Source organism: Macaca fascicularis, chromosome 17, assembly GCF_037993035.2.
Source record: "Macaca fascicularis isolate 582-1 chromosome 17, T2T-MFA8v1.1".
NCBI classification, from domain to species: domain Eukaryota; kingdom Metazoa; phylum Chordata; class Mammalia; order Primates; family Cercopithecidae; genus Macaca; species Macaca fascicularis.
Genome location: NC_088391.1, coordinates 27,158,995 through 27,170,982, shown reverse-complemented (window position 1 = coordinate 27,170,982; position 11,988 = coordinate 27,158,995).

The window sequence follows — 11,988 nt, the reverse complement described above, 5'->3', positions numbered from 1 at the left end:
TAGTAAATGGATAAGCTTTTTACAGCATCTCTCCTTACTGTCAACATTCACATTCATTATAAGGGTACTCTATAATATCTTCTCAAATAAAAAATGGTAGTCTATAAAAAGGATAATATATTAAACAATGGGATTAATCCCAGAAATACTAGGTTGGCTTAATATTTGAAAAGCCAATGTAATTTAGCATATTAACAGAGGGAGAAAGGAAATACATATAACCATCTCAACAGATGCAGAAAAAATTTAACAAAATCCAGGCCTGGCACGGTGGCTCACACCTGTAATCCCAGCACTTTGAGAGGCTGAGGCGGGTGGATCACAAGGTCAGGAGGTCAAGACCAGGCTGGCCAAGATGGTGAAACCCTGTCTCTACAAAAAAAAAAAAAAAAAAAAAAAAAAAAAAAAAAATTAGCCTGGCATGGTGGTGGGCGCCTGTAATTCCAGCTACTCGGGAGACTGAGGCAGAGAATTGCTTGAACCCGGGAGGCAGAGGTTGCAGTGAGCGGAGATCGCGGCACTGCACTCCAGCCTAGGCAACAAGAGCGAAACTCCGTCTCAAAAAAAAAAAAAAATTAACAAAATCCGATACTCATTTTTGATTTTAAAAACCCACAAAACCTCTGAGCAAACTAGAAATAAAATGAAACTTTAACAACATGATATACGGCATCTACAAAGACCTACAGCTAACATCGTGTTTAATCACTGTTTTGAGCTGAATTGTGTCCTCTCAAAATTCCTATGTTGAAGTCCTATCCTCCAGTACCTTAGCATTTGGAGACAGGATCAAGTTAAAATGAAGCCATTAGGGTAGGCCCTATTCTAATGTGTCCTCGCAAGAAGTAGAGATTAGAACCCAGACTATGTTCTATGGGAAGACTGCGTGATGACACAGGGAGAAGCCAAGGAGAGCAGCCTCAGAAGAAACCAACTCTGCTGACACCTTCATCTTAGAATTCTAGCCTCCAGAATTGTGAGAAAATTAGGTTCTGTTATTTAAGCCACACAGTCTTTGACACTTCGTTATGGCAGCCATAGCACTAGCCTAGCCTTAGTCTCGGTGAAAGACTTAAGATTTGGGAGAAGCTAGGGTATCCACTCTGAGCACGTTTAGTTATCATGTTGCTGGAGATTCTAGTTAGCACAATTAATAAAATTTTAAAATCAATAAAAGGTAGTTAAATTGGAAAGGAATAAGTAACCGTCTTTTTTTAAAAAAAACAATCCTGAGGAATTAATTAAAAAGCCATTAGAACAAATAAGCAAGTTTAGCAAGGTCATAGGATTCAAGGTCAATATACACAATTGATTATATTTCTATATATTAGCAATGAACCATCGAAAAGTAAATTGTTAAAACAAGACCATTTATAACACCATAAAAAACATACTTAGAAATATAGTTAGCAAAAGATGTGGAACACTTCTACACTGAAAACTATAAAACTGAACCAATGGCCGGGCGTGGTGGCTCACACCTGTAATCCCAGCACTTTTGGAGACCTCAGGTAGATCCCCTGAGGTCAGAAGTTCAAGACCAGCCTGGTCAACATGGTGAAACCCCGTCTCTACTAAACATACAAAAATTAGCTGGGCGTGGTAGCAGGCACCTATAATCCCAGCTACTCAGGAGGCTGAGGCAGGAGAATTGCTTGAACCCAGGACGCAGAGGTTGCAGTGAACTGAGATCATGCCATTGCATTCCAGCCTGGGTAACAAGAGTGAAACTTCGTTCCAAAAACAAAAAACTGAACCAAAAATAAGATTCTAAACACCTTCACCCCCAACCATCTGAATGGACTCCGTCCTCTTGGCCAGAGAACTCCAAAGTTAACCTGAAAAACTGGTTCAAGCCATGATGGAAGCAGGGGTCGGATATGTCTCATTATGCCCCCCTTTCTTTTGGAATTCAGGAAAAGCCAACCAGCATTTAACAACACAGACCTTAAGTCTGATAAGAAACATTTATAATCTAGTCTTTTCGAAGCCTGCTACCTGGAGGCTTCAGCTTCATGATAAAATTTTGGTCTCCACAATGTCTTATCTTAACCCAGACATTCCTTTCTATTGATAATAACTCTTTCAACCAATTGCCAATCAGAAAAATTTAAATCTACCTGTAACCTGGAACCCCTGCCCCACTTCAAGTTGTCTTGCCTTTCTGGACCAAACCAGTGATTCAATCTGTATCTTAAGTGTATTTGAAGTCTCATGTCTCCCTAAAATGTATGAAACCAAGCTGCTCCCCAACCACCTTGAGCATATGTTCTCAGGGTCTCCCAAAGGCTGTGTCACAGGCCATGGTCACTCATATTTGGCTCAGAATAAATCCCTTCAACTATTTTACAGAGTTTGACTTCTTTTTTTATTTCAAGTTTTTGGGGTATAGGTGGTTTTTGGTTACATGGATTCATTCTTTAGCTGTGATTTCTGAGATTTTAGTGCACCCATCACCTGAGTAGTGTACACTGTATGTAGTCTTTTATTCCTCACCCCTCTCCCAACTTTCCCCTCTGAGTCCCCAAAGCCATTGTATCACTCTTATGCCTTTGCATCCTCATAGTTTAGCTCCCACTTGTAGGTGAGAACGTACAATGTTTGCTTTTCCATTCCTGAGTTACTTCAGTTAGAATAATGGTCTCCAGCTCCATACAAGTTACTGCAGAAAACATTATCTTGTTCCTTTTTATGGCTGAGTAGTATTTTATGGTGTACGTATACCACATTTTCTTTATCCATTCGTTGGCTGATGGGCACTAAGGTTGGTTCTGTGTCTTATTGTGCTGCTATATGTGCATGTGTGTTTTTTATGTAATGACTTATTTTCCTTTGGGTAGATATTTATTAGTGGGATTGCTGGATTGAATGGTAGTTCTACTTTCAGTTCCTTAAGGAATCTCTATACTATTTTCCATAGTGGTTGTACTAGTTTACATTTCCAGTAGCAGTGTAAAAGTGTTCCCTTTTCCTCACATCCAGGCCAACATCTATTGTTTTTTTACTTTTTTATAATGGCCATTCTTACAGGAGTATGGTGGTATCTCATTGAGGTTTTAATTTGCATTTCTCTGATGATTAGTGATGTTGAACATTTTTTCGTGTTTATTGGCTGTTCGTATATTTTCTTTTGAGAAATGTTTATTCATGTCCTTTGCCCACTTTTTGATGGGATTGTTTTTTTCTTGCTAATTTGTTTGCATTCCTTGTAGATTCTGGATACTAGTCCTTTGTCAGATGCATAGTTTGCCAGAGTCTGACTCTTTTCATTGACAGAACATTACTGAAGAAAATGAAATACTTAAGTAAAAGAAGAGAAGTATGATAAACACGGATCAGAAGACCCAGTATTGTTAAAATGTCGATTCTCTACAAATTAACTTACATAGATTGAATGCAGTCCCAATCAGAATAACAGAAGGCTTCCCTTTCCAGTAGAAATTGATAGGTTGATTCTAAAATTGGTATGAAAACACAAATAACTAGAATAATAAAAACAGTTTTTAAAAAGGAAACATTTAGAGGGTTCACACCACTTGATTTCAAGACTTAGGATCAAGCCACAGTAATCAAGAGAGTATGGTATTGGTAAAAACATAGACACATAGATCAATGAGACAAAATAGAGGGACTAGAAATAGATCCATATATATATATATGTGTATATATATATATAATTTTTGAAAATGTGCAAATACAATTCAATAAAGATAGTCTTTTTAACAAATGGTGCTGGAACAATTTGACATATAAATGTAAACAAAAAGCCTCAACTTATAATTGGCACCATATATAAAAATTAGCTCAAAGTGGATTGTAGACCTAAATGAAAACATCTAAAGTATACAATTTCTACAAGAAAATATAGGTAAAAATATTTGTGATCTCTAATTAGGTGTAGATTTCATAGCTATGACACCAAAAGAATGACCCTTAAAAAATGATAATCTGGGCCAGGCCTGGTGGCTCACACCTGTAATCCTAGCACTTTGGGAGGCCAAGGCAGGCGGATCACAAGGCCCAGAGATCGAGACCATCCTGGCTAACATGGTGAAACCCCGTCTCTACTAAAAATAGAAAAATTAGCTGGGCGTGATGCCGGGCGCCTGTATTCCCAGCTACTTGGGAGGCTGAGTCATGAGAATGGCCTGAACCCAGGAGGCAGAGCTTGCAGTGAGCCAAGATCGAGCCACTGCACTGCAGCCTGGGTGACAGAGCCAGACTCCGTCTAAAAAAAAAAATAAAAATCTGAGTTTCACCAAAATTAAAACCTTTCTCTCTTTGAGAGACACTGCTATGGACTCAACTGCGTTCCCACAAAATTGACATGTTGTTCCCACAAAATTGACATGTTGAAGTCCTAATCCCTAACATGATGGTATTTGAAAATGGGGTCTTTGGGAGGTAATCAGCTTAAATGAGATCATGAGGCTAGGGTTTTCATGATAGGATTAGTGGCCTTGTAAGAAGAGACTACAGAGCTTGCTTGCTCTTGCTAAATGAAAACAGAATTCTAAGCTTCCAACTGACTGAATGGACCCCTTGCACCCCCCACTTGGCCAAGGGAATGCCAGAGAAACCTTGGATGCTGAATTTACATCTATGATAGGATAGGAGATTGGACACACCTCATTATACCCCCTCCGTTGTTAATAGTCATTAGGTTTTCAGCCGGGCTCTGTGGCTCACACCTGTAATCCCAGCACTTTGGGAGGCTGAGGCAGGTAGATCACCTGAAGTCAGGAGTTCGAGACCAGCCTAGCCAACATGGCAAAACCCTGTCTCTACTAGTAATACAAAAATTAGCCGGGTGTGGTGGCCGGTGCCTGTAGTTTCAGCTACTTGGGAGGCTGAGGGATGAGAATCACTTGAACCCAGGAGGTGGAGGTTGTGTGCTGGGAGAAAAGCTGAGTGTTGGGAGAGAAGCTGAGGCAGCGCTTGCATGTCTGACATAATGTAAAAGAGTCTTGGAACATGTCTGGGTCCGGGGTCTCAAACCCCTCGTGGCCTTTGGAACAACAAGCTCTGTGCTGAAGGGTGGAAGGTTGCCCTGCCGCACCATAATCTAAGCCCAGGGCATAAAACCCCTCGTGGTTTGTACGGAACCCAGGGCTCAGGGCGTAAAACACCTCCTGGCCTCTGGAATGTGTCTAGACTTGCTGGCTCCTTGCTTCTAGCACTCTCATTATCTCAAGTAGTAGAACATGTTCCATATGCTGCAAAGAACATGCTAAACCGTCACAGCTATAGCTCATTTGCTTGATGGATCACTACCTTTCAATCCCCACATCCTCACCACCTGTTTCTTTGTTTGATCACCAATAAATAGTGTGGGCTCCCAGAGCTCGGGACATTCACAGTCTCCATACATGCCCTGGACTCATTTTCTCTCTCAAACTGTCTTTTCTCATTCCTTTGACTCTGCTGGACTTCGTCTCCCCTACGACCTGGTGTTGGGTCCAATCACCCCATCATTGTGGTGAACCGAGATTGCACCACTGCACTCCAGCCTGGGTGACAGAGTGAAAGTGTGTCAGAAAAAAAAAAAAAGTCATTAGGTTTTCTTCCCTAAAAGCCAAACAGAAACTAGCCCTTTCAAAAGACTGCTAGTTTATCTTCCCAGGTGCAGAACAAAAACAAGATGCGATTAATAGTTCCTTCACCGGTCCCTGAGATAAAATGAGATTAATGTTTCCTTTACCTCTCCCCTAGATGGCAGCTTCCTCTATTCCCTTTTTCTTCAAATGTTCACGTTATCATATGTAAAATGTAGATTTACTGGGCTCTAAAGTCTCGTAAGTATGTAATCATTTATCTCACTGCTGCCTCCTGTTTTTTAAGGAAAATGTATAAATACTAAACCTCCTGAGAACTTTTTTGGAAAAAATAGCCACAGATGCTTCTGTGACTTATGTTTTTCCCAGGCACACCCTTTAAGCTGGCTTAATAAACCTGGATGATCTGAGACTTATGCTTCAATCACTCGTTTTGGTTGTCACTCTATCTCTGCTATGGTTTGAATGTGTACCCCAAAGTTCATGTGTTAAAAACTCAATCCACAATGCAACAGTGTTGAGAGGTAAGATCTTTAAGAGGTGATTATGGCAGAGCCCTCATGAATGCATTAATGTTAATATCTTGAGAGGAGGTTAGTTATTGTGGGATTGGGTTCCTGATAAAAAGACGAGTTGGCCCTTCCAACTTTTCCCTTCTCTCTCTCTCTCATGCACACGTGTGTACATATGTGTTCTTTTAACCCTCTGCTCTTCCACCATGGGATGATACAGCAAGAAAGCCCTCATTAGACACAGTCTCTCGACTTTGACTTTCCAGCCTCCATAACTGTCAGGAATAAAGCTCTGTTCTTTATAAATTACCAAACAGAAACCATTCCTTATAGTGGCACAAAACAGACTAAGACAATCTCTCTTTGCTCTGTGAGAAGACAGTGAGAAGGCAGCCATCTGCAAGCCTGGAAGAAGGCCCTGACCAGCAAGCAAACCTACTGTCACCTTGATCTTCTTGGACTTCCCAGCCTCCAGAACTGTGAGAAATAAATGTCTCTTGTTTAAGCCACTCAGTCTATGGCACTTTGTTATAGTAGCCTCAGTTCACTAAGACACTAGTTAAGAAAACAAAAAGGCAAGCTGTGGACTGGGAGAAAATGTTTGCAAAGCACATATCTTATGAAGGACTTGGATCTAGAAAATGCAAAGAATCCTCAGCTCTCAATAATAAAGCAAACAACCCGATAAATATATGGACAAAAGAATTGAACAGATATTTCACCAAAAAGAGATACTGTATTAGTCCATTTTCACACTGCTGATAAAGACATACACAAGAGTGGATAATTTATAAAGATAAATAGATTTAATGGACTCACAGTTCCATGTGGCTGGGGAGGCCTCATGATCATGGTGGAAGGTGAAAGTCAGATCTTACATGGCAGCAGGCAAGAGAGAATGAGAGCCAAGTAAAAAGGGAAACCCCTTATAAAACCATCAGATCTCATGAGACTTACTCACTACCACGAGAACAGTATGGGGGAAACTGCCTCTATGATTCAATTATCTGTCACTGGGGTCCTCCCACAACATGTGGGGATTATGGGAGCTACGATTCAAGATGAGATTTGGGTGCGGACACAGCCAAACCGTATCAGTTATGATGGCAAATAGGCACATGAAAAGATGCTAAGCATCATGAGTTATTAGGAAAATAAAAGCTTAAACCAAACTGAGGTACCTGTGCACATCTATCAGAATGAATAAGAAAAAAAATCCCCATGAAAACTGGCAATACCAAATGCAGGTGAGGATACAGAGCTGTTAGAACTCTCATACATTGTGAGAATGCAAAATTGCACAACTGCTTTGGAAAACAATTTGCATTTTATCATAAAACCCAGTAACTTTACTCCAAGATATTTACTCACAAGAAATGAAAACTTATGTTCATACCAAGACCTGTACGTAACAGTTATAGTGGCTTTATTCATAATCATCAAAATCTGGAAACAAATGTTCTTCAACTCGTGAATGGATAAACAAACTGTGGTAAATTCATACAATGGGAAACCACTCAGCAATATAACGGAGCAAATATCTGATACACTCAACAACATTGATGAATCTCAACTGCATTATGCTACATGAAAGGAATCAGATATAAATGGCTATATGCTATATGATTTCATTTATATGACATTTTGGAATAGGCAAAACTCTGGACATAGAAAACAGGTCAGTGTTTGCCTGGGGCTGAGGATATGGAGAGGGGTTGATGACAAAAAGACATGGGGGATTTTGTGGGGGTGATGGAATGATTCTGTGTCTTGATTATCACGGTGGTAATATGATTATGTATTTGCTAAAACTCATAGAACTGCACACTAAAAAAGATGAATTTTACTATCTGTATATTAAAACTAAAATCAAACTTTTTGGAAAAAAGAAAAATGTAATGTGGATTTGCAGAAAGAAAAAAATCAAGATACAATTCAGCAGTAGAAAGTGTCAAAGCAATGCTGGGCTGAACTGTTCCACTTAATATAATAAGGGGTCATCCTTTCGGGTGGAGCAGAGCCTATGAAGATTGTATATCTGCAGAGGCTAGCCTTAGCAGGTTCCTCCTCTCACTGGGCCTTGGAGGACTTGGAGAGCCTGGCTCTGGGGTGGTGGTATTCATGGTCCCAAGTATTCCTGTTGAGGTAAGTAGGCCACTCCTAGAACATAGTAGGAAGTCTGGGGCTAACAGGACGTGGGAAGGTGAAGAGGAGAGCCTAAGACATTCAGAAGTCACATTCGCTAGCCAGTTTAAGGTTTTCTTTTATTGCATAGTAGTTCCATTTCATTATCCCAAAACCTTCAACGAAACCTGGTTATATGTTACAGCCTCATCTTTACTAAGCTTTGAAGAGTTGGAATAACCTAAGTATATCCTCCCATAAAGGAATGACAAGAAAGGTACACCAGCCCAGAGAAGCATTAAGGTCAAGGAGGATGGCTTTGATGTCAGTATCTCTAGTACCCACACAGTGACTAACACATACACACACTATAAATGAGTACTTGAGTAAAAGCTGCTCTCCCTTATACCAGTGTAACAAAATACAGATGTCCCTAGATTAAATGGTTTGATGTAATGATTTTTCTATTTTACAGTGGTGCAAAAGCAATAACATTCAATAGGCTCCTTGACTTATGATGGGTTATTTCCAAATAAACTCATTGTAAGTTGAAAATATAGTCAAGTCGAAGATTTTGCTTTCAACTTACAATGGTTCTATTTAGATGTAACCCCATTGTAAGTCGAGGAGCATCTGTCGTTTTAAATAGTTAAACAAGAAAACTTTTTTTTTTCCTGAAAACTTCATGCTGTGTGGAGAAAAGTGGCATGATTCAAGTAAGTACAAATGGTCATGAAAAAAAAGCACCAAGCTGATGTTTATGAATCATATCAAAGAAGTGTCAACCCACATAAATATTAATCTAATTAGAGAATCCTCATATTGAATTCCCTTCTGCAGGATTCTCAACCCGTTGAACAGGATCTACCAGAAGTTACTGCAGCATGAGAACCTGCCGGAGCTCCTTATTGCTACACTTTCTACATTTATCCAGATTTCCAGCTGAAGGAAAGTTGATCTAGGCAAAGAGGCCCCTCTCCTGCCCAATTCCAGCACTCTGCCAGGAGAGCAACATTTTCCTCCCTCCGTTTACATAGAAATAGCCTCAGTCGGCGGGGCGGGTGGCTCACACCTGTAATCCCAGCACTTTGGGAGGCCGAGGCAGGCGGATCACAAGGTCAGAAGATCAAGACCATCCTGGATAACATGGTGAAAACCCGTTTCTACTAAAAATACAAAAAGTTATAGGCCGGGTGCGGTGGCTCATGCCTGTAATCCCAGCACTTTGGGAGGCCGAGGCTGGCAGATCACAAGGTCAGGAGATCAAGACCATCCTGGCTAACATGGTGAAACCCCGTCTCTACTAAAAATAAAAAAAATTAGCCGGGCATGGTGGCGGGCGCCTGTAGTCCCAGCTACTCGAGAGGCTGAGGCAGGACAATGGTGTGAACCCAGGAGGCGGAGGTTGCAGTGAGCCGAGATCTGGCCACTGCACTACAGCCTGGGTGACAGAGCCAGACTTTGTCTCAAAAAAAAAAAAAAAAAAAAAAATTAGCCAGGCATGGTGGCCGGCGCCTGTAGTCCCAGCTACTCGGGAGGCTGAGGCAGGAGAATGGCGTGAACCCGGGTGGCGGAGCTTGCAGTGAGCTGAGATCGCGCCACTGCACTCCAGCCTGGGTGACCCAGCGAGACTCCGTTCTCAAAAAAAAAAAAAAAAAAAAAAAAGAAATAGCCTCAGTCGGCCAGGCGCGGTGGCTCAAGCCTGTAATCCCAGCACTTTGGGAGGCCGAGACGGGCGGATCACGAGGTCAGGAGATCGAGACCATCCTGGCTAACACGGTGAAACCCCATCTCTACTAAAAAATACAAAAAACTAGCCGGGCGAGGTGGCGGGCGCCTGTAGTCCCAGCTACTCGGGAGACTGAGCCAGGAGAATGGCGTGAACCCGGGAGGCGGAGCTTGCAGTGAGCTGAGATCCGGCCACTGCACTCCAGCCTGGGCGACAGAGCGAGACTCCGTCTCAAAAAAAAAAAAAAAGAAATAGCCTCAGTCTAGGGGATGCTGGAATGCCCCTCAAACTGGCTATTTTGTTCTGCTCCAGTACATTCTTAAGTTAATGGCAGCCTCTCTGTTCTATTTTCATACCCCTTTTATGTATCTGTTATTATTGAGTCAGCTTTTTACCAGAAGATAATTTGAACTAAGGCTGAGAATATTCCTAGCAATGAAGTAGGAAGCAGGCTCTCCTTAATTTTCCTGAATAACGTGTAACAAATACAGTTAGGTTATAAGATGAAATAAAGCAGTTAAGGTCATGCTGTCTGATTCCTCTTTCCTTCACCTGTAACTCTTTCTCAGGAGATTGATTTGGAAAAGAGAGTTCACTGTAGCTGGAGCCATTCTTTCACCCCACCCTGCCCTAGGCAGCCCTGTGCTGACAGGATGTGCTTTATTTTATTTTATTTTATTTTATTTTGAGACGGAGTCTCGCTCTGTCGCCCAGGCCCAGGAGTGCAGTGGTGCAATATCGGCTCACTGCAGCCTCCGCCTCGGGTTCACGCCATTCTCCTGCCTCAGCCTCCCGAATAGCTGGGACTACAGGCGCCCGCCACCACGCCCGGCTAATTTTTTTTTTGTATTTTTAGTAGAGATAGGGTTTCACTGTGTTAGCCAGGATGGTCTCGATCTCCTGACCTCGTGATCTGCCCGCCTCGGCCTCCCAGAGTGCTGGGATTACAGGCGTGAGCCACCGGGTCCGGCCTGGATGTGCTTGATTCTACTCTCAGACCTGAGCCTCTTGTTTAAACTCATCCAGTTTCTTTTTCCTCTTTCCTCTGGGGAAATGTTTGATATTTGAAGCTTCATGTATAAAACTCAAGAACCCACCTTATGGTTTTGTGTAGCATTAGATGGTATGTATTGTAACTGAATCACAAATTTAATTCACACTGCAACTCAGATGTGCAAAGAAAACGAGTTTCTTTCTTTCTTTTCTTTTCTTTTTTTTTTTAATATGGAGTCTGATTTTCTCCCAAATCTCTTTGTCACTAGTTGGGATATGGGTCTGTGTAAAATGAATCAAATGTTCATTGTGGTTCAGCTTGGTCCCATTAAATCATGTTCACTCTGTTCTGGTTTAAAGGGCTGTCTTTTCAATCATCTTTTTCTCCTTGTGCCCCTTTAACTTTTTTTTTGAGACAGGGTCTCACTCTGTCACCCAGACTGGAGTGCATTGGCGCGATCTCAGCTCACTGCAACCTCTGCCTCCCAGGTTCAAGTGATTCTCCTGCCTCAGCCTCCTGAGTAGCTAGGATTACAGGCACCTGCCACCCTGCCTGGCTAATTTTTGTAATTTTTGTGGAGACGGAGTTTCACCATGTTGGCCAGGCTGGTCTCAAACTCTTGACCTCAGGTGATCTGCCTGCCTTGGCCTCCCAAAGTGTTAGGATTACAGGCGTGAGCCACTGCTCCCAGCCTACTTAAGATGTTCCTGATATAGCTGGGTGCAGTGGCTCACACCTGTAGTACTAGCTACTAGGGGATGCTGAGTGGGAAGATCACTTGAGCCCAGGAGTTCGAGACTACAGTGAGCTATGATGGTGGCACTGCACTCCAGCCTGGGTGACAGAGCAAGACCATCTCTAAAAAAGGAACCCAGATGTAGGAGGTTGAAAAGTCCTGGCATCCATGTAGACTCAGTATGGTGTTCCTGGATTAGGCAGACCAGAGATGGGAAGAGTCCAAATAGAGCAACAAAGAGTGCTGAAGAGGTCCCTCTCTTTATGGCTACCTGATCATACTATGTTACCAAATTTGCTTTGGTATAGGAGACTCTTTGGGATGACCTCATTTCAGAG